The sequence below is a fragment of the Oryzias latipes genome, chromosome 10, assembly GCF_002234675.1.
Source record: "Oryzias latipes chromosome 10, ASM223467v1".
Classification (NCBI taxonomy): domain Eukaryota; kingdom Metazoa; phylum Chordata; class Actinopteri; order Beloniformes; family Adrianichthyidae; genus Oryzias; species Oryzias latipes.
In genome coordinates, this window is record NC_019868.2 from 2197824 (window position 1) to 2221306 (window position 23483).

General features: G+C 42.2%; 1 long non-coding RNA gene across 1 annotated transcript; it reads left to right on the plus strand.

Moving 5' to 3' along the window:
* The first annotated feature begins 645 nt into the window (after window positions 1-645).
* On the plus strand, window positions 646-1058 carry LOC111948077. Its single transcript, XR_002874060.1, has 2 exons — window positions 646-686; window positions 767-1058. It is a non-coding gene; the product is annotated as an uncharacterized LOC111948077 (long non-coding RNA).
* Window positions 1059-23483: the final 22425 nt, after the last annotated feature.

Genomic DNA, 23483 nt, shown 5'->3' on the forward strand with positions numbered 1-23483 from the left:
TGCAGACCAAGGCCGCTCTCGTCCGCACCGCTGAGAACAACCGCCAGATTGCCAACCGTCACAGGGGGGTGAGTCCCGAATACCAACCGGGTCAAAAGGTGTGGCTGTCCTCCCGCAATGTCCCTCTCCAGGCGTCCTCTCGCAAGCTGTCGCCCAAGTTCATTGGACCATATACTATCGACCGGGTCATCAATCCGACCTGTGTTCGACTTCGTTTGCCGGCGGCTCTGCAAATACACCCCACATTCCATGTGTCACAGATCAAGCCTGTTTCCGAGAGCCCTTTGTGCCCGCCGTCCACTTCCCCGCCGCCCGCCCGTACCATCGATGGGGCCCCCGCCTTCACTGTCTCCAAGATCTTGGACGTTCGGCGTCGGGGTCGCGGGGTCCAGTTCTTGGTGGATTGGGAAGGGTATGGTCCGGAGGAACGCTCGTGGATCTCGCGTTCGCTCATCCTGGACCATACCCTCATCGACGACTTCTATGCTGCCCATCCTGATCGTCGCCCTGGACCGCCTGGTGGCGGTCGTTGAGGGGGGGGTACTGTCATGGCCTGGCAGCTACTCCCTCCTCCCCCCTCCTTCCTGTGTGCACGCGACCAGCTGGATCCACTCACCTCATCTACACCTTCCTTCATAAGCTCCTCCTGGATCATCAGCCGGTGCCAGTTCGTTGTTCCTCCTATGGTGCATAGTCTGGTCAGCTCATGTTTGTTGTCTCAGTTTCAAAGAACCAAGCTCATGTTTTTGTCTTCGCTCTGCTTCAGGACTTTAACCTTCCGGATCCTCACCTGGTCGCAGTCCTTCCACGTTGCAGTCACGCCGACCCTGAAACCTCCAGCCAGCCGCCTCGCCTCGCCTTGCTTCAAGCTTCGCCCACGCCATCCCAAGTAACCTCCAGCCTGCGCCTCGTCTCGTCTGGATTCAAGCCTCGCTCTCGCCGCAGTTCACCCTCGAGGAGATTCCCGCTCAAGATTTCCACCAGCCTGCTCTCGCCCTCTCTGCCTGAGGAAGGAAGCCCTGTCAATCTCACGTTCAGATTAAACCACTTAATACTTACCGTTGTGTCAAGTCTCATTCCGGGTTCCAGCATCTGGGTCATTCCTGAACTCTCGTTCGAATCATGACAGGTCCAGCTCAAAGAGAAGGGGGGTAGGAGGGTGAAGGGCTCTACTCTTTGCGTGCTTCTCCCTCTTAAAGCAAACTGTTGATGCAGCTCTCGGAACCATTAGATCTCTTGGTGGTTCTGAAATTTCTGACCTGAATGGACTCATGAAAATGTCAGACTTCTAGAATCTACAGAGGAAAATGCAGAGGCCCTCAGGTCTGTTTGTGAGATATTGCTGAAGTGTATTTATTCTTTCATGGAGCTCTCACAATCAGACTAATTCTTTAATCGGGGTGAGGATGTTTTTTAACACCCTAATCAGATCAGAGGCACTTTAATCAGATTAAGAGCGCTGGTATACACCTATCTATGTAATGATTCTCTCAAAAGAGTGATCATGCGCTCAACATGATCACATTTTTCTAAATAAATCTAATTATTTCCTTCAGCATCCATTTTTGTCAGGAGACTTGAAAATGGATGATGCTCTCGAGGGCCGTCTGTTGGTTCAAAATGAGGAAAAGTCTGAGATCTTCACAGGATCACAAACTGTTCGCAATCTTTGTTCCAATACTCTCTGGGTCTATAACAAGATGGAAGTATTTGATATTAGAAAGTGAAGAAATTGAGCTTTCACAGAGTTTGCCATTTTAACATGAAAGATCCATCAAGAAGTGAAAAAAACAACAAACATGAAGGTTTGTGAGCGTTGCATTAACCTTTGTGCTATCTTAGATGACCCCACCCTTACTTCGACGTGTCATTCCTACCATGGATAAAGGTGGAAAGATTTCATGTAATCTATGGACACCAGTGAAGATCACAAATCATTGAAGAAAAAAGGTTCAGAGCACTGTCCAGTGGGTCTAGATGACCCAACTCCCAACGGTAAAATTCCTAGGATAGCAAAAGGGTTAAAAAATGAATAAATAATCAAATACTAAATTATACGTCATGAAAAGTTCTTGATTTGATCATTTTAAACTCTCTAGGACACCTTAAGAGCTTGACAATGTTCATGCTATGTCCAGGAACATGTTTTAGCTTGATCAGTGCCGAAAACCTCTACAACAAAACATCCAGTCTGTAGTTTTTTTCATGCTAACACTCAGCAATTGTCAACATGTATCCAGAAAAACGTGATTTTCTAAACATGTTTTTCTAAAGAAACAAAACTGTTGTACCCTGTGTGAGAAAGTGTAACTATTTTCCATAAATCCAATGAATTACAAGTTCTTTGACATCTAAAGGAGTAGCTTCTGCATCAAACATTTCATGGTCTGAAAGCCAAAAAACTCTTGGAGCTGCAGAGACCGAAACACGTTCTCTCTTGTCATTCAGCTAAATTCATCCACGGTTCTTGCCAAAAAAGATCTTCTCATCTCAGGCCTAACAGTCTAAGAAGTGCGGCAGAAATGTGAACCGTCAGCTGGGACTTCCAGTCAGACACATGGAGGATCTGCTTCCTCCTGCAGGAGATGGCGCCTCTCTCCAGTCTCCAAGCAGAGACCTCTCCAGAGCCAGAATCACATGCTCCCTACATCACTCAAAACCAATATTTGACTAACTGCAGTCTCCAAAGTGTGTCGCTCTGGATGTTTTATGAAAGCACGAGGGGGGGCTGGAAAGCTGCTCACACTGCAGCCCCCCTTCTCCTTTTCTCTCGACTCTTTTTCCTGCTCACTTTTTATGTCTGGCACGCGGGGCTCTCCGGGGATTGCTGCGAGTTTTAGCTGAATGTGGAACAGAGCTGGACTTCTTTTTTGTCTTTAATGTGAGGATTCATGTCTGCAGCTGAAGCAGCCTCCCAAGGATGAAAACAAACACCAAAGTGAATAAGGAAAGGGAAGGGAATGTCTGAGATCATGCAGGAAAGAGAGGAAGTGAACCACTAAAATATAAGATTCATCTAAGTGTGGTTACCCTCTTAGAACAACAGTGCTCTACAGAAAAATAGCTTTTCTGAAGGCAGGTCAGATTGCACTTTGAATCACTCCATTTTTAATTGTGTCTTCATACATTAAGGAAATATGCATATGTGCATTTCAAACTGCTGCTCGTTTGGGGGCACTTTTGTTTGAAATGATGTCTGACTCAGATTTTAAAAAGTGGGAAGAAAAAGATCAGCTAGCGCTCCTAGACCTCTGCCAACCATAAATGAAAAAGCGCCGCCGTATGAACCAAAAGTATTCGGCCTACAACAACTGTTCGGAGTCCTGCAACTAATGATGACGTCACATTATGTGATTGGCTGTACGTTTGTTGATGACGTTAAAAATAGTGATTGGTCCGCAAGTTTACACGCAAACACCGTTCTTCATGAGAAACTTCTTTACACTAACAACATTCTTCGTGAAAGCTAAAAAAGTTCTCGTGAGAAACATGGATGACTTGTACATCATATATATTTCAAATAGGACTAATTTTAACTCCCCTATCATCATCTGTGGCCAGCTGTGGAGACGAGCAGAAAGTTGGATTCAAGACATTTAGCATTTGTTTTAGTGCTAATTCTTTGTTTTTTGGTTAGTTATTTGTTTAGTAGTGTGTGCTGTTTTTAATGTATTTATTCTATTTTTTTTTTTTGTAATTAGTATATTAATGCCAATTGCCAAGTTAACCATGGAACTCATCCTCGAAGGAGATGTTGTTTCGCTGTGGCAACCCCTGATGGGAAAAGCCAAAGGAGAAAGAAGAGTATATTAATGCTTTCAACATGTTTTTTCAAAAAGGAAATATAAACTTTGCAATCATAACTGTTAGAAACTGGCATTTGGGCCAATTAAACCAGACTGCACACCATAAATCAATATTGTTTCTAATACAGTCAATCATTTACTCGTTGGAAAAAAAAGTTTATATTGCCAATGTGTCTCCCTGTTATGTTTTGGATGTAACAAACAATTATATCAGACACTTCTTAAAATTCAAAATGGCATTAGTAGTTATGAGGGAAAAGAGCTTTAGGTTACAAAATGAAACGTAAAATGAAAGTATAGATCCCTAGCCCTAGCTTGATGCTATGTAGCAATGTAGTTTGTCCAAGCGGTGTTACCGTAGTGTGACATCATCATTACTCGCAGGAACACGAAAAACAGGACCCCAAACAGTTATTGCAGGCCGAACACTTTAGGTACCTACACCCCCAGCTCCTTAACGCACCATGTTTATCCAGTAGACATAGTTAAACGTTTCCATGATTGCTGCTTCCATGAACTGAAGACAGCTGCAGCTGCAGACTGAAGCCTCACAGTCACTCAGATAATTGCATTAAAAAGAAGCAGAGGTTTTACGTCTTCACGTTTCATAGATCAGCTCCAGCAATTCAAAACAAATGAACAGAAGGTTAAGCAAGTAAGTGTACAGGCTAAAGGGAGAAACAATTTGTAAATGTGTCTCTTATGTAGCAAACACTATTTTAGCAAGACAATGACGAAACAATGAAAAGAGTAAATGAAGGACTTTGAAGTCCCACTCCCATCATCTTTGGATCTGTTGTTAAAGTGTTCCCAGTGGTCTTTTAATTATAAATAAAATAAAATGTATATTTAAAAAAAAAAAACTTTATTTATTTGCTCTCACGCCGGTTGACAGCCCCTCACAACCTCAACCTAACATTGTCAATCAATGTCATAATGTCGATCAATATCAGAGCTATCCAACCATTCAGTTTAGATCCAGATTCCAGCTCAGACGAGGAAAACTAAGATGTTCATGGATCTATGTGTCTGCATCAGAATGGAGCAGAGCAGGAAGGGGCCCGCTGAGTGCAGCACCTACATCACAGTCGACTGTGGATTTTGCGTAACAGCTACAAGCTTTTATTAATGAAATTTTTTGTCTGCTCCTAATTTACAACGATTTGAAAAAAGAAACTAAAATATTCAATTCTAAGTTTTTTTTAAATATGTCCTCCATCATGAGAGAAATGCTACAAGAAAATGTTAAAAACACATACAAACATTTTTTTATTAACACCAGAAAAAAGCTGTTTTTCCAACAAACTCGCCTTCAAACCAAATCTTTGTTTTAACGTTATTAACTCTTTGACACTGAAGATGTCGCTGGTGGCACCTGAACACACACACTCATTGACCTACAGTTACTCTTCATCCATTTCCCAGGGGTGGGTGACAGATAGACAGTGTTGCCAGCTCGAATTAGGCAGATTTTTGCCCAATTTTGGCTGTTTTTTGTCCAATCTGCCAACACTGCAGAGAGCTAATCAATGCGCCCGCCTGAACTCTATAAGTAAATTAAAGCTCTTTGGTTTATGTATAAAAAACTGTGACAAAAGTATAGATCTCATCACGCTAGTATCAATACTTCACCTTGGTATCGATACTCAGATCGTTCCGCCTACCCCTACCGTTTACACCACATGTGTCAAACTCAAGGCCCCATGTCATTTTATGTGACCTGCGTGAGCATAAAAGTTTTTGATTTCTTAGAATGAAAAACAAAAATTGGTGTGTATTTATTCATATCTAAGGGGAATCAGACTGATTGGGCAACTATGCATTAGGACTTAAACACTGTCCATATAACCTAACCTGACAGAATCAAATTTAAAAGGATTTATTCTACAGTAACAAGCAAACATATGTTTTCTATGCAACTGTAATTGTCACTTTAAAAAGTTATAGTAAATAAATAATGAGTTATTCAACATAATACCATGGTCCGGGTGAATACTCGATACTGATTGGCTGCTGGGTGTGCATTAAAACCTGATAACCGCACAGTGAAAAAAGAAGTTCCGCTAGCTTAAATGTTTTGTATCACTGCGCCGACTTCTTTAAAACAACCTTTTGCTTCATCATTTGGACATAAACAAGCGGTAAGAGGTGAACTTTCTCTCTGAACTGATGCTTTATTCAACCCATCGGAAAGATCAGCATTTAAATATCGCCGAATCTTGACTGCAGCGGTAACAAATAGTCCACTTTTTTGAGAACCGCGATCCAAATCGAGAAAAAAAAAAACAAGAATTAAGGACTAAAAACTGGTTAATATGGATTTCTTTTATAAGTGACCATGGTATAAGCGGGTTAATGGCCTTCGAAGTGTGCGTTATTACTTTTTAACACACTTTGCGTCGGACGGTTCAGGCTTCCACGGCATGCGTTAAAAAGTAATAATGCACATTTCGTCAGCCATTAACCCTTACTTAAGAAGTAGTTACATTTATTTTTCATTATATTTAGTTACATGTATAAGTTATATCTGGCCGTTTGAGGACAGACACTATGCTGATGTGGCCCTCAGTGAAAATGAGTTTCACACCCCTGGTTTACATGATCAACATAAATCAGTGGCTTTTAATATTGGTTTTGCACAGATATGCAACACAATATGCAACAAACCCTTAACTAATGTAAGGTGTTGTTAGTAGCACAGAAAAGTGCAAAGTCGTTTTCCTCCATAACAGAATCAGCTGATTTACGCTGATTGTGTAAACACTTCACAGTAGTGCAAGGCCGCTTTTCTCCACTGGAATTATGTTAATGGCATAAAAGCTCCTGTGTTGAAGGGTTAAATGAGTTTGAGCTAATGCTGAAAAGAAATGGTGGCTCTTCACAGATCAAACACAGCCTTTTGAGCAAAAGGATGTCCCTGACCAGCAGCTCATCTACAGCAAATCCATTGTTTGAGTCTCGCCTTCTTAGTGTGTGATTACCGGAGACTTTGCAGGGGCAGCTGTTGCAGGGCAGCATAGCTTCTCCACCCTCCACAGCCGGGTGAAGACATTCTAAATCACGTTTGATCCACATTTTGAGTTGGATGACACAGACGACACAAAGCCTCGAGGCTGTGAGCAGTGACAGGAACAGAGCATCCTTCACTTCTGAGTCTGCTGGCTCTGTAGCTGCTGACAGGAAAAACGTAGCAAACATTTCCTTCACAGGCTGCAACAGGAGACATGTGCACACCAAGCCCGTGTGTTTCTATAAAGCATGGCCTGCTGTTGTTTGCTGTAATTCCTCAATTGTGAGTGAATGGGACTCAATATTCCACTCATGAGGAAAACATCAGATTCACATGTTTTTCAGCCCAGAAATGGATTTGCTGTGGTATTATCTACAAGGATTCATCAAAAAGAAACTTCAAACCAAATTTTTCATGTAAACTCCATCAAATACAAACACTGAGTTCTTGTACTGCAGGAAATGTTCTGCTCTGGTCGGACCAAACACAAAAACTCCCAAGCACCTCACCCGTTGCTTGCCTTGGAGTGCGGGGGTGTTACCATAATGGTATAATATTACAGAATGGAAGCACACAACAGTCCACTCTTTGCAGAACAAGCAAAGTAAACTTTAGACTGTTTACCACGTTTGTGGCAAACAGCTCTGCAGCCTGACTGCTGTACAGCTTTTTCTGCCAACAGTGAACTCACTACCCACTGACTGTTCAGGAAAAGATCAGGCTGAGAATCATCTTCACATGTCCTGATTCCCATATGGTCAATCTGCCCTGCTTCTTCTTGAAAAACCTTTACAAAAATGTTTAAAACCCCCTTTGACTCCACCCAAAAAAGACATTTATGTTGCTTAAATCTATAAGCAAAAGCAAGAACGGATAATCTTAGGATTCATGCTAGAGTAACAAGCACGGATAGTCAAGGGGGGGCTTTGCCCCCCTCTCTAAATGCTGTAATTGCCCCCCAAATGTGATGACCTGCAAAAATCCAGAATAAGGTTAAAATATAAAAATTACAACAACAAAAAAAAACACAAAAGCAAAAAATAAATAAAAATAAAAATATGAGGCCAAAATAAAGATAAAACAAAAGACATAAAAAACACCTAAGGATGCAGACAGATGGACAAATAAGCACAAATAAAAAGATTCATTCTGCCTCATAGGGCACAAAAACCAGTGTCCTCCTTAAGCCTGTCCCAAGCTTGGCAAATCTAGAGGGTAGTGTCAGGAAGAAGATTGAACGTTAAACATATAAGACATAAGCCGCGTTTACACGGGCAAAAGTAATCGGAAAGAACGCATGATCGGAAAGAAAATGCGTCATGTAAACGCGCCGTTCGGAATAGTCTGCCCCGATCAGACTCGTTCGGATCAGAATTTCTTTCCGATCGAGATAGCTGGGTTATACCGATTGTTGATCCGATCATTGTTCATGTAAACGGTCATTCCGCTCGTATGTCACTACTGCTCTGGTTTACGTCATGCATAGACGGTATTTCGCTCCAGAGAAAGATTTGGAGCGCATACGGGACCGCCCAGCTGCTCTGCGGACGCCCCGTGCAAAGCGCCGCTCCGCTCTCGCCCCGCTGGCTCTCCCCTCTCTTCACCCCTCACAGGGGGGATGCGGGGGAGGAGCACTTCGTGCCCCCTGACGTCTAGATCCGGCACCCGAGCTCTGTGTTCGGGTTTGGGTGCCAGTGGACCGAGTGAACCTCTCTGAGCAGAGCAGCCGGATTTATTAATATGTGTTTGAGGGGAGGGTGCTTTGTTACGTGTGCGTTTTATGTTTTGTTATGTGTGAGAATTCGGACTGCAACCCGTCCCGCCGCTCTGGGTTAGCGGCTGCTGGCTTCAGGAGAACCTGTGTGTCTGAGCAGAGCTCAGACGCCAGCACACACTGCGGCTTTGGGACGATGTGTGTGAACTTCTCAGAGCAGAAATAAATGGCGCTCAGTCCTTAGAAACTGTTCAAACAATCACGTGGATTTGTGTTTCCAGTTGTGCCCCGACAAAATAAAGACTGATGTCATTCCCACCAAGGTTATTATAGTTAACGAAAACGAACGAAAAAACTAAAACTAGAACTGAAAATTTTTTTTCGTTAACTGAAATAAAAATAAAAACAATGTTTTTAAAAAAACGAAAACTAACTAAAACTGTTTGTTGTGTGTATAAAACTAACTGAAACTAACTAATATTAACCCCAAAAAATACTTCGTATTCGTCTTTGTTAATACATAAGTCTTTTGGATTGAAATAAAGTCTATTTACTTCACCCTGCTAGTTTCACTGTGTATCTGAACTAGAGGGCTGCATTGGGATTGGGTCCCGCCGGGTCCCGCGGTACCCAACCCAAATCTCGCGGGATTGGGCGGTTTGAATTGTGCTGCGGGCGGGAGCGGGCGGCAGAAAAAAACCCCGCGGCATCAGTGTTGCCATGAATATCTCATGAATATATATTAGCGGACTACGTTAGGCTGAGCGGCTGTTGGATTCTTATGTACTGAACCTCCGTGAAGGCACCAGGTAGAGACGCACAATGGCCTCTGTCATCTAACCTGTTGTTGGGGGTGCGCCCCGCCCCGCCTCTTACTAAGAGCGCGCTTCAGGCCGTCTGTCTGCGCGCGCACACACGCACACTTTTAACCGAACAGGATTTGTAAAAATATATTTAATAATTAAGTTGCAAATTACACACAAGAGGAATGCATGAAAAGATGAGGCTGGAGGAGGGACATGAATCTCTTTAGTAATAATATCAATACAAATACGTGTTTTTTTCCTGCGGGACGGGAGACGATACAAAATCAATGCATCTCTATTACTGTGCGGGACTAAATTCTATGAGTTTTGCGGGTGCGGGCGGGAGTGGACATACATATTGCGGGTGTGGGCGGGAGTGTAACGCATACGTTGCGGGAGCGGGCGGGATTGGTCAGAAATTCAGCGGGCGGGAGCGGGATGAAGAAAATAGTCCCGCGCAGGGCTCTACCCTACGGCATCACGTTGTCTGTGACGTCACATGATGTCTGTCAGACACTGCCGGCTAGCGTGGTCATAGACATTTACATGAGCGTGATGGCTGCATTAAAAGTTGGGAGAAAGCGGGAGAGTCCTATTTGGGACTTTTTTGAATATAACAGCGTCGAAAACTAAAGTAAGTGCCTTGTAGTTGAAGCAGGAGACAAAGTTTGTGGAACGCTCCTCAAAGGGAAAAAACCCTACGAATCTAAAAGTACATGTAAAAAGTGCACACAACAACGCGCCTGTCGCCCGCCCTCCCCCGAAAAAGAAGCCAGAGCAGATAACATAATGCTGTTATCGGCTGTTGTATTTTAATTTAAGGATGGTTGTCCTTGTGTCCTCTGAATAATAAGTGTTTCAAAATGTATCTTTGATTGAGTTTTTATCATACAATACTTATTCTGGTGATTTTGAATCATGCACCTGACAAATATCTTAATTTACAAAAAAAAGAAGAAGAAAAAACTAAAACTAACACTAAAACTAATAAAAACTAAACTAAAACGAAGCAATTTCAAAAAATAAAAACTAGTAAAGCAGTCTCTAAAAACTAATTAAAACTAAATAAATTTAAAAACAAAAATTCAAAACGAAATAAAAACTAAAACTAATAAAAAATCCGAAACTATTATAACCTTGATTCCCACACATTTACGTGCAGCCAAGATGCAGATTGCAGCGTTTCATGGTCCTGGATTTTGTGTCCATCAAACAAGGCTAATGTTGTGAGCGCGTGTTAGCCTCTCCTATCTTCCAGCTCCGGTCTTCAACAAAAAAAGCCCTGACCACACGGATTAAAAATAAAATGATGAGCAAACAGGCGCTTCACGATATTCATAACATTAATAAAAGCACGTTTGGAAGATTCTCTCGTATATTACCGAGCTGCTGCATAAAATGTATGTGGCAGCAGTTTGTTTACAACGGGACTCATTTCCGCTTACGGTATTTTCAACACTACTACGCATCCCCAAATGATTTATTCCGACCAAAAGTGTGACCATGGGAACGTTTGTTCTAATCGGAAAAAGGTTTTCTGTGCCCATGTGCACGGTTGGATTTTAACCCGACCATTGATCCGATCAAGATGTTCTGCCCATGTAACCGTGGCTACTGATATATGGATAGATGAACTGATATTTCAATAAGGAGAGATCTTGAAAGTGGGACTGAGAGAGGTAATAGTGACAAAGGAATTGAGCATGCATGGTTCAGAGTCTTTGGTGATTGGGCTCTGGGCCTGAGACATTTTGAATAGTTGGCATGACCTCGAGCCAAGCAAAGAGACCTCGAGCCAAGCAAAGAGACCTCAGAGCCCAGACGCTGATGGTTACGGCCAGACCACGCCTAATCGAAGAGCCACGAGGACAACGTGGCAGAGGTGGGCCGGTGTCTGGAAGGCGGATAAATAAACTATTAATCTAAAGGTAGGAATTTGATTGTGGTTAAAAGTGAGCACTTTAGCTATTGGCTGAGAGTAAGGACAAGTTGATGGGTGACGTGTGGAGTGAAGAATACCTTGTGATTCACAATGTGCCAAAGCTTCACGATGAAAGCATGGACTTACCCCCCTGATATTCTACCTGCACCCCATAGTGGGGCAGGTTTATCTGGGCCTGATACTTTAATGCAAAACAACGGAGTGAAATTGTAGCTGCGTATCTGCCATCCTGATGGTTGGGGGTTTAAAACCCAGAGATGGTAACCAGTTTCTAAAGCTAATTTTTAATTTTGTTTTTCATAAAAGCCTTAGTAAACTTCATTTTACTTTATCTGTAAGTTTGAACCTTATATGGACTGGAACCTCAGCAGAAAAACACAAATATGTAATACAAAGTTTATTCAAGGTTTAAACAACTTTTTCAATAGGTTGTGTACGGCAGGTTTTCAATGGGTCTCTAAATTCTTATGAAGAATTTGCTTATTAACAAATTTCACATTTTGGGTATTTTTGTAAGAAAAACGTTATTCTCCTAGTTTGAATTGAATGCTGGCATACCTCCCCCCCTGAGCTGGACAACATTTCACTCTGCAGAAAATTTACAAGAATTCAAATCTAGTTTGTTTTTACCAATAAATGTCTTTGAATTGTGTGCAGATGTTTCAAAGCATGTTTTTAATCTGTTACGAACGGGGTTGAGGAAGTACCCAGGCGCAGAGAGGAGGAGGAGGCAGAAGGTTCCAGGTGATGAGATGTTAAATAAAGTAAACATAAAAACGCTGCTTTTGGTTCCAAAAACAGAGTTTCAGGGTATGCTTAGTTCCCATGGCAACTCATGCTCTGAACATAACCTGGTCTGGAGCAGGTTTAGTTGAAGTTAGTTTGTTTCCAGAGAGGTGAAGCAGCATGGCGTGTCCATTTGAAGATGATTTAGTGGATGAAGAAGCTCAGATAATACTTTTTCCACCGTGAGAGGGTGATAAGACCACATATGGATGTTGGAAAGATCAACTTTTTTACTTTGATCTAACGTAATTATTTGCTTTAGTTAAGATAAATCAATTATTTTCAACTAAGTAAGTTTAAAAATAACACGTAGTTATCAGACATTTTATTTACTTTCATTCAAATTAATTCAATTAAAGTAACTTTGGTGCTGCTGTTAGATCGGCACCGCAAAGAATTGTGGGATATCATTCCCTTTGCCTGTCAGGACGGATTTGGATTTAAGTATGTTTTTTTTTTTTCATTTGATGATGCAGCCATGTTACTTTTTTGATGGGCGTATAATCTTCATACGTCATCATTAAAATCTCAGACTCCGTCTCACTGAAGTGTAGCACTCTCGTTTTTCTCCACGTGTTTCCGGAAATCGTCGATCCATTGAGAATGTCTTTATGTACACGCCGTGCACGTGCATTAACCCAGGGTTACCAAGTCGAGCGTAATTACACTAACTCATATCCGGTCTTTTGGAACCGACATACCCAGAGTAAGCAAGTTCAGGTGGACTTCATCCAGAGTTCAGGGTTAAAGTCAGGGGAGTTTAAACAAGTCCTTCTGGAATACCCCCCAGGAGGAAGTGCGAGACTCAAATACACACAGACAAGATGAGACACAGGTGAATAATCAGGACACATGGGAAAAAGGTAAAACTCGAAACCAACACAAAACAGGAAATCCTACAAAATAAAACAGGAAGTTAACTCAAAGCATCACATGTCATGCACGTGAGCGGCGTGCACGTGACTGCATATCTGTGCACTGCAGTTTGCAGCTTTCTTCTCAAAACAAGTTTTTACTAAAAAAACAAAACAAAAGATAAACTTCAAACTTCTGAGCAGCTGGATGGAGGAGCCGGCTGGAATGTGCACATGTTTTTATGCATTTGTGTGTCTGTTTGTGTGTGTGTTGCGAGGTTGGTGATTAACCATTACAACACTTCTGACATTCATCATCTGCACAGTGCAGCTAAAATATTCTGCTGGAGCAGGAAATCATGTGTTTATGGGAATCTGTAGGTTTGCCAGAGGAAATGTTGCTGTTTCCAAAGTAGGGGTGGTCTCTGTGTTTAGTAGAGGGGGGGGGGGCAGGGGTATTGATGCATTGGGGACACAGGGTCTGCTGGTGTCTGGAGACAGAAACAGACACAGAGCGCACAAAGGATCTCATTGTTTCAGATCCCCTTGAAGGGGCGGTGTGGAGTGAAGGGTGGATAATGTTTCGAGGGATGTGGAAGAGTTGATTTGGTGATGGGACACCAGAAGGGGGGAGGAGATGGTGGTGGAGTGGGAGAGAAAAAAACAGAGAGAGGAGCTGAGGTTTCCATTTTCAATTACCCCCCTATTCCTCTCCCAACATCAGGAGCTTGGATGTGGGCTGAATTCTCTTCTTTATGTAGACCAAAACCATAAAATAAGCTGGGTTTACCACAAAGCAGCAGCCCAGAATTTGGATGGAGGCTTGTGATCCTGCAGGCGGATAATAGCCAGAAAAAGTCCCAACAACAGAAAGAGAGAGCACACCAGAACTATTCGTGGAGTTCAAACACACATAAACTTCAAGATTAAACGTAAACATTTATATCCATATATTATAGCCTGTGAACTGAAATAAAACACAGCTTTTATTATAGCAGATCAGCTCAGATTTTACATCTGAGAAAAAAAACAGGTCTGGAAGTTTTATCTGATGAGTTGTAAAAGATGTAATAAAATGATTTTCTCCAAGTTTTGCTCCAATAAAGGTCACGCTCATGTTTTCATGTTTGACCAAAGGAAACAATCTTTACATCAGTGCGGGAACGCTAGCAGCTTTTCTTTTGATGGACTTCAAAACGCTTCAAACAAAGCAGCTGCAAAGTCTCAGACAAATACCAGACTGGATGAATTGATAGTCAGATTAGTTTTATTTCATCGGTGAGACCCAAGGCTCATTCCCCTTGGCTGTTTTAACTAACCTAAACTAAGTTAACAGCATTAAATAATAATAAAGTAAGGCCTGAATTCACAGCTCAGCTTTTGCTGTGGTAAAATGTGAAGATAATTATTTAAAAGGCTCTGATCTCAATGGTTGCCTTGGCAACTACCTCAGTAATAATCCCATTTCTGTTCCTCTGCTCCTCATCAGTCTTTGATCTTTCTTGTTTGCTTAACCTGTTTCCTTGTCATGGAGTCAAAGAGGAGTCTGACAGACAGGAGTTTGTTGCTGCTGTGAATTCAGAAATTTTGACTTTGGTTCCTCGGTGTGACACTTTTAGCTCTTGTTGATTTTTTGCTGATAAGCAGATGTGCAGCAGGGGAAGGTGCATGTAAAGTTCAGCATGGGGTGGAGCTGCAGCCTTGGCTTTCATTTGCATTCATGTTGTGTATGTTGGCATGGACAGTTCATAGATGGGGCAAGCGTGTTTGGTTACCCACTACTGTTGGTTTGGCTGGTCTAGAGGCAGTTTTTTTTTCAGTCCTGTTTCATCATTCTACTCAGACTGGACTGAACAAAACTAGACTTTTCCCAAATACAGGAAAAAACGAGTGCGTCTTTTTTCATTTTTTTTGCATCGCGAACCATAAACCCAACAATGAAGTTGACAATCCAGCAGACATTTCCACTGTCCTCATTGAACAGAAGAAGCTTCCATTTTGGTGCAGTAGTGAAGTGAGCTTCAATGAGTGTCCTCATTCCACCTCAGCTAACTCTGACCACTGACTGTATTTAGCAAACTGGACAAAGCAATCTCTCCTCCTCACGTAATACCTGCTGGTTCCAAGAAGGCAAAATCCTGTAGTCTTCCATAAAGAAATAAACATCCATTACTCAGTCATTATATTTGTCAGAATTACAATTCTTGCTCTAATACCTTTTTCTTAACATCTTCTTGCTAATCCTTCTTTTTTTTCCATATAATTTTTCTTTATCGCAAGTTATTCAAGTTATAAACTGACCAATCAGATGCCTCAGTAAATGCACGTAGTGCCCATTGACCCCCACCGTAAATCTTTCATTGACAGTTTCTCCTGAGCCTGTTTCCAGTGAAAGGTCACTCTTGATTGGCGACATTGATTGCCATAGAAACGTTGAGTCAGACCAATCACTGTGGTCTGGCTCCAACATGGCAATGTCTGGTTCAAAATGGTGACTGAATTGACTTCATTCTGCTGGAGCAGGAAGTAAAGCATCTTCTATGGAGGATGTCACGTGCAATTTGTCCAGTTCTCTATTTACAGTCAATGACCCTGACCCTCAGTATGTTTGGATACCGCTCACAATATTACTGCACAGGAGTGGATTTACTGCAGAGTCTCTGGAGGTCTCACATGAGGTTATGAGGTGCCGTGTAGGACATTATTCAGAATTAGCATTCACATACACATGTGAAATCTCTCACACACACTAGTGAAATGCTTGTATACATACAACTGAAAATGTATTCATTCACATACACATGTGAAATCTCTCACATACACATGTGAAATCTCTCACATACACATGTGAAATCTCTCACACACACTACTGAAAATGCTCTCACATACACATGTGAAATGCTCTCACACACACTACTGAAAATGCTCTCACATACACATGTGAAATGCTCTCACACACACTACTGAAAATGCTCTCACACACACTACTGAAAATGCTCTCACACACACAACTGAAAATGCTCTCACACACACTACTGAAAATGCTCTCACATACACATGTGAAAATGCTCTCACATACACATGTGAAATGCTCTCACACACACTACTGAAAATGCTCTCACACACACTACTGAAAATGCTCTCACACACACTACTGAAAATGCTCTCACACACACTACTGAAAATGCTCTCACACACAATACTGAAAATGCTCTCACATACACATGTGAAAATGCTCTCACATACACATGTGAAAATGCTCTCACACACACTATCCAAAATCCTCTCACATACACATGTGAAAATTTCAATAAAAACGGAAGGCATTTCAGTAGAAACAACGTTTTTTTTTTTTACTTTATTGTTAGAAACGAAGTTGCTCGACTGAAGGCATTTCAGTGGAAATGAACCTGTGTCCGAATTCCTGCCCTGATCCCTAACTACTAAAACCCTATATAGTGCAGAACTATATAGTTCTATATAGTTCTCTGAATTTAAAAGCAATTCAGACACCCGTGCTCAGTACTTTTTTCTTTTGGGTGTTGTTCATAACGCGCTTGACACGGAAACAAAGTGGCGCATTACCGCCACCACCTGGTCTGGAGGCGAACTACTCCTATTTAACGCGGAGAATGACACTTATTTGTCAGAGTAAAAACATAATAAATATGAACATTTTACAGAGACTATTTATGAATCTGCTGTGTTCTGATCATGGAAAACGTGACTGATTTATAAATAATTAAATTACAAACACTTTGGTGTTGATTTAATGTATTTGTTCATAAATAAACCCCCAAGTTATTTTTTCATGCCAATATTTATTTTGTTTTTGTGCCGCTGAACGATTAACGGGCTCTTGCAAGGAGGCATTTTTTTTCTGTAGTTTTCTTACACCTTACTGAAAATGGCTTTGAAAATGAATCTGTCCGTGTTCCTGGCAATAATTCAACCGTTTTTCGTGAGATCAAACTGAAAACGAGCAGATGTGCAGCATCACAGGACGGCAAGGAGAAGCAGACATCTCAGAAGATTTCCTCTGGATGCCCTGACCAGACAGAATAACTTGTGAGTTAAACTTAAAGCTTTTTTTTTAGTTAAACCTAAACTTTAACTTAAACTTTGTTACTAATCATGCTCAAGGTTACACAGTCTGCTGGGTAAGAGTTTAACATTCTTTTTCAAGTGAGTTGTGTAGTCCAATTACATGAAACACTTGTGAGTTCAAAGTTTAGAATTTTTTATTCAGAGTCAAACCATATCACTTGTTTTAAACAAAAACAAAACAAAAACTTTCATTTTTAAAAGTTTAAATGAAAATCCAAAAACCCAGCCAAATAAAAACCACGAGATTTTCCAGAATTAATAAATACTTCATAATCTAAAATGTAAGACATCAAAATAAATAGAAACATTAAAAAAATGTGATTTAATTTCCTCAATGAAATAATTAATGTTGCATTTTCCAGGGTCTTCCACGTCTCTACTGCTTTACCAACACAAAGGTGTCTGTCCTGGCCCTTTACGCTGACGGTCAGTCCGACACAAGACTGGATTTTCGGTTGACCCGCAGGACCATCGAGCATCTGGGTCGATGGTCCTGAAGCATCAGCTTCGGGTTCCTCACACTCTGGGGGGTCACAGGAGACTGACGTCCTGGTGTTTCTTTTCTGGCTGGCGTGTCGCACATCTTACAGTGTGGTAGCCAGAGTCTTTGACATGACACGGTCCACCGTGAGCGATGTTGTCCACAGGACGGCAGACCGCATCCTCCAGCTGATGAGCAGGGTCACCCAGCTTCCCAGTGGGAATGAACTACCATAAGTCGCCTCTGGATTTTAGCAGCTCGCTTGGTCTTTCTCCTTCCAAAGGGTCACAAGGAGCATTGATGGCTGCCACATAAGAATAAAGGCCCTAAAAGATAATGCAGCTTGTTATTTTAACAGGAAGCTTTTTTATTCCATTAAAATGCATGCTGTATGTGACTCTAATGCCAAATTTATAGATATTTTTGTTGAGAATCCAGGATCAATCCATGATTCACAGGTTCTACGTAAAAGCCCAATTTATGTAAATCAAACAAACCCACCTGAAGGATCCTTTTGGGTGATGGTGGGTATCCCTGCATTGCACATCCCATCATGCTGCTGACACCCTACAGGGAACCCATGAGGAATGCCATTGAGGCAGTTACAACCAGAACCACTCCAGAACACGCTCTGTTGTGAAGAGAGCATTTGGCATGATAAAGATGAGGAGGAGAGCAATATTTCTGAGGGCACTGGAAGTAAAACCAACCTTTGCAATGAAAATCATTGCCTGCAGTTCAATTCTGCACATTCTGTGCATCAGCAAAGGCGACTGCTTAGCCACAGATGTTGAGCCACAGCAGGACAACACCAGGAACATGCAGGACGAGCAGAGTCACGTCTGTCTGCAAGGACAAATCTTTGCTTTCCTTTCAGCTCCAACTGTGACACACATGACTCTAGAAGACCAGGATTATTGTTAACATGTATAAAAATAAATATTAACATATAAAACGAAATTCTAAATATGTACATCTGATATTTATATGAAAATCCTTTTAAGATTGTTAAAAATAGCTCAGATTTAAATAATACATGTAAATTATTCATTTTTGTTCATACATTTATTAAACAAATTGGAAAAACAATGGCTGCATTACATTTTAGAACAATAATTTCAACTCAAGTAAACTTAACAGACTCTCCTGTCGCTGTTCCTCCCTTCTAACCCTTTCCTCCTCTCTCTTCTGGGTCTTTAACATAAACCTTTAACCCAGTTCGACAACGATTAACCGTTTATTAAAATGAAGTCAAATCTGATATGTCTCTACGGTAGAGACATATCAGATTTACCCATCTGGCACGAGCTAGCTTGAAAACAAACAGGCTATCTTTCTCCATCCGCAAATGGATCGGATTTTCCTCATCCTCGTCTGTCCCTACATATATGAACACATTTAAAACATGTGTTAATAACTTGTGACTACGGTTAGAAGTCACTGCTTTTTGATGTAATATCTAGCGTTTGTTTTTAGCCTTCGGCGCTAATTCGCGTTAGCGTTAGCTTTAGCATTACTGAAATTGATGAGCTTCAAAACAATCTAGGTTGTTGATTGAGGAATATAACATATTAAACACATCATCCTAAGTATTTACAAATATATTTTACAACAGATACTGGATATTTTTTAATATACTTACATGTTTCGGTGGTTTTCCTTGCGCAACCGGCTGCCATTTTCGAATGATTCAGACGAATGATTATCTCGCGATAATCAGCCAACTTCCGTTTCTACTGAAATGCCTTCCGTTTCTGTCGAAAATTTCAGTAGTGTGTGTGAGAGCATTTTCACATGTGTATGTGAGAGGATTTTCACATGTGTATGTGAGAGGATTTTCACATGTGTATGTGAGAGGATTTTCACATGTGTATGTGAGAGGATTTCAGTAGTGTGTGTGAGAGGATTTTCACATGTGTATGTGAGAGGATTTTCACATGTGTATGTGAGAGGATTTTCACATGTGTATGTGAGAGGATTTCAGTAGTGTGTGTGAGAGGATTTCAGTAGTGTGTGTGAGAGGATTTCAGTAGTGTGTGTGAGAGGATTTCAGTAGTGTGTGTGAGAGGATTTCAGTAGTGTGTGTGAGAGGATTTCAGTAGTGTGTGTGAGAGCATTTCACATGTGTATGTGAGAGCATTTTCAGTAGTGTGTGTGAGAGCATTTCACATGTGTATGTGAGAGATTTCACATGTGTATGTGAGAGATTTCACATGTGTATGTGAGAGATTTCACATGTGTATGTGAATGAATACATTTTCAGTTGTATGTATACAAGCATTTCACTAGTGTGTGTGAGAGATTTCACATGTGTATGTGAATGCTAATTCTGAATAATGTCCTACACGGCACCTCATATGAGGTTGTGAACCTCGTTAATGCTCATTCATACAGGTCAGATTGTTTCCAGTGTTCCTGTTCTTCAGAGTACCTGGACTTTAACATGTATATAAGGATGCTTCACTTCTCACTCATGGTGAAGAAAGTAATCTTGTTTGGACTCTGTCTGAGGTTTGAAACCATAACCCAGGCTTGTAGTGGCAGTACCTGTATGATATCCACACTTGGTTTGTTGACCATGGTGTCACCCTATGTGTTTCACAGACCAAACAGCTCTGAATCTTTTGAATGGCATCTCCTGAAATCTAAATCACAAATCACAGTGTATGTATGTTTTTTTCATACTTAAAGATGGCTGGGGGTGGGAGGGGGTGTCACTTATAGTACTAAAGACCTTGATGTGGTTCTCACTAAAGCGGATGTTCCTTTTTTGGTGGTTTGGGTCCCTTTCTTATTTTTCTTTTCTTTTTCCTCACTAGTTCTGAAAAGGTTCTGGTGTTAGCTAGATTATGGGACCTTTGCAAAGGCAAAGGTAGTCGTTAAACATCAATAGGATTTTACTGATGCAGCAGGTCTGCATGGGAATTAATGCAAGATGTCTGCTGCTCAACATCAAAAAAACATATTTCCAACATTAGGATACAATTAATAATATTTGCACAAAAAACTACAGAGGACTTTTTTTCTGCCTTTTAGAGTCAGTTCTGCTCTGTTCCTCCATCTGGACTGCACGTGCAATGAGGTTCTGCACTGGTTTAGGTTATCATGGTTTACCTCTGATAAATATTACCCTGGAAGAGGGAGAAGAGCATTCTTCCCTTCTAAGTGCTGCAGGTCATTCCTTGGAGCCTCTGAGCCCCGCAGACTGGAATGAATCTAATGTCCCCCCATTAACTGTGTTGAGCAGCAAAACGCCTTCACCTCTGAGAAATGTTTTCACAGCCATGCACTCAGTGACCGCATGTCACTCAGGGGGGTCCCCAGACGTTGCTTAATATTGTGTGTGAGTGTGTATTTGCGTGTGTGCTGTAAGTGAGTCTCTTACAGAACTCAGAACTTCTGAAGTGGAGCGTGACACATGTGGCTTGTGTTTAGATTTTCTGTTTGCACTTGTTGACATGTGCTATTAAAACAACCAAAGTCCAATGTTTGCACATAGGCACGCACACACAAACAGAACACACATACCTGAGATAATATATGGGAATATCTGCACGTGCACAAGCAGCATCTGCATGTTTGGTGCATATTTTCCATGAGGCTCTTGGACTTGCTGGTCTGCAGTTGTACTTCTCCATCCATCAATCATGGAAATGAAAAAACTGAGCAGTGAACTCTGAGCTGCAGCATCTGGACTCAAACCTATAAATAGTGTCTCCATTTTAATTTTAGGAAACAACTTCCATTGCTTTTTATTCATTTAAAACAATTCTACAAAACAACTGAATCAGAGTCTTGGCTTTTTAAAAGTTTATTGTTTCCAGACAGAGACGATAAACCATTGATCCGTTATTGCATATTGGTAAAGATGGTACCAAGAGCCAGAGGTTTAGGCAAATCTTTCGTTTTGGTGGATTTGAAACAGAGTTGCACGTCTTCAGATGATCCTGTGATCTTCCAGAGGAAAAGAGTGGGAGGAGCTACGTGCACGGCTCAGTGTGCGTGCGAGGGTTACTTCTGTGATGTGGCTCATTTTCATCTACATCTACTGTGTGGTCCTAAGAAGCTGCAGCAGATGCTGATGGCCTGCATTTGCACACATTTTGATGGAAATGTGTGTTTGCGTGTGTGTTCTTAGTATCTCTTGAGACGCCCTCCTGCTCACACATATAACACACACATACACACACTTCTGGCTCTTGTTGTGTCTGTTGCCTCTTAGATGTCGGGCGGTGCCTTCCACAAAAATAAAGAAACAGAGGACGGAGCTGTGAGGTGGTGACAGGAAAGGAAATGACATTTGCAGCAGTTTTTTTAAAGCCACAGCGGACTCACACCGGCAGCAGGGTGGGGCCATGATCAAGCAGACTCCAAGACTGCTTTCCAATGACCAGCTTTGCAAGTGGTTTTGCTGATTGAGTCAAAAGTAAGAGCCAAAAAGCGTTTGCGTTTTTGTCTTGTACCGTAAACGCTATTATGATTTAAGAAGAAAACATAAAAATATGGCAGAAAATAAAACCTAATACACAAAGATTTGTACTCAGTTAATGGGCTGCCTGTCTTCTGGGTTTCCTCATTCTTTAAAGAACGTCCTGGAGTCCAGCCTCACCTGCTGCAGCTGCTCATGTGGATTCCTCTGACAGATGATAGATGCAGCCTCTTCAGGATCGTGACTCCAGCTGGTTTCCATTGCAGCTGCTAACGGAACAATCAGGCATGAACAGATTAAAGGCTGCCACCTTTGCATGCTGTTTGAGTTTGTTTTCTATAAGTATTGCATGAACAAACAAAATATAATAATAAATGTAAATCGTGTCTGCATCTTTATTATTGTCAGAAGTTAGAACTCTGTCTCCCTCTCTGGTCACCGGCAGCAGCCATCCCCAGAGTTCTAGACCAGGGGTCGGCAACCTGCGGCTCCGGGGCCGCATGCAGCTCTTTCATCCTCAGCTGGGGCTGATAAGGGGTATATATGACCCTTAGGGGGTTGGGTCCCTGGCAGAAGGTTGATGGCACAGTCATAGGGGCGATGGGGAGGTAGAGATTTGGCACGTACCTTACAGAACACAGAACTTAAATTATGATAGGCGGAAGGAACCTTACTAAGGTCTGGCGGATCCGGAGGCCGCTGTATCTCAACAGAAACTCGGGCTGCAGCCGTAGAAAGGCAGTTTAGTAGACAAAAGGGGCTCCAAGATAGAAACCGCCCCGTAGCCCAATCAATGTGCGGTTGATGCCTGCATAACCAAGGGAACCCTAGAATTACTGGGGGTGATAGAGCCTCAACAACATGAAAAGTCATAGTCTCCGTGTGGTTTCCCGAGACAGTCACAGAAACCATAACGGTGCGGTTAGAAACCTCGTGTATTACAGACCCGTTTATGGCATGGATCTCCAATGCTGGAGACAAAGGTTCGAGGGGTATCATAAGTCTCTCCACCACCTCCAGGGAGATCAGATCCCCATCCGAACCCGAGTCTATGAGAGTCTCAAACTCCTCCTGGGCCCCGGCAAATGCTACTAAGACTCTGGTTGATGGACGAGAGGACGAGGAAAAAACAGGATTGCGGCTCACCAGTCTCCTCATTGCTGGGGAGCCCCTGGCGTTTCCCGGGCAATGACGCACCATGTGTCCAGACTGTCCACAGTAGAAACACAGACCATCTCGCTGGCGACGCCGACGTTCAGCCGTGGAGAGCCGGCCTGCTCCTAGCTGCATGGGCTCCGGGGGAGGGATGGAAAACCGACGCGGAGGGCTGGATAGAGGCGGAGACGGCTCCTCCGGAAGCGATGGGCGGAGCCCGGGGTGACCGCGTCGCTCCCGACCCCGTTCCCTCATCCTCCGGTCGATGCGACCCGCCAAGTCGATCAGCTCCTCCAGGTCCTCTGGAAGCTCCCTCGCCGCCAGCTCATCCTTCAGAGCGTCGGACAGCCCCCGAAGGAAAACGTCAGTAAGAGCCTCCTCCGGCCAGCGGGT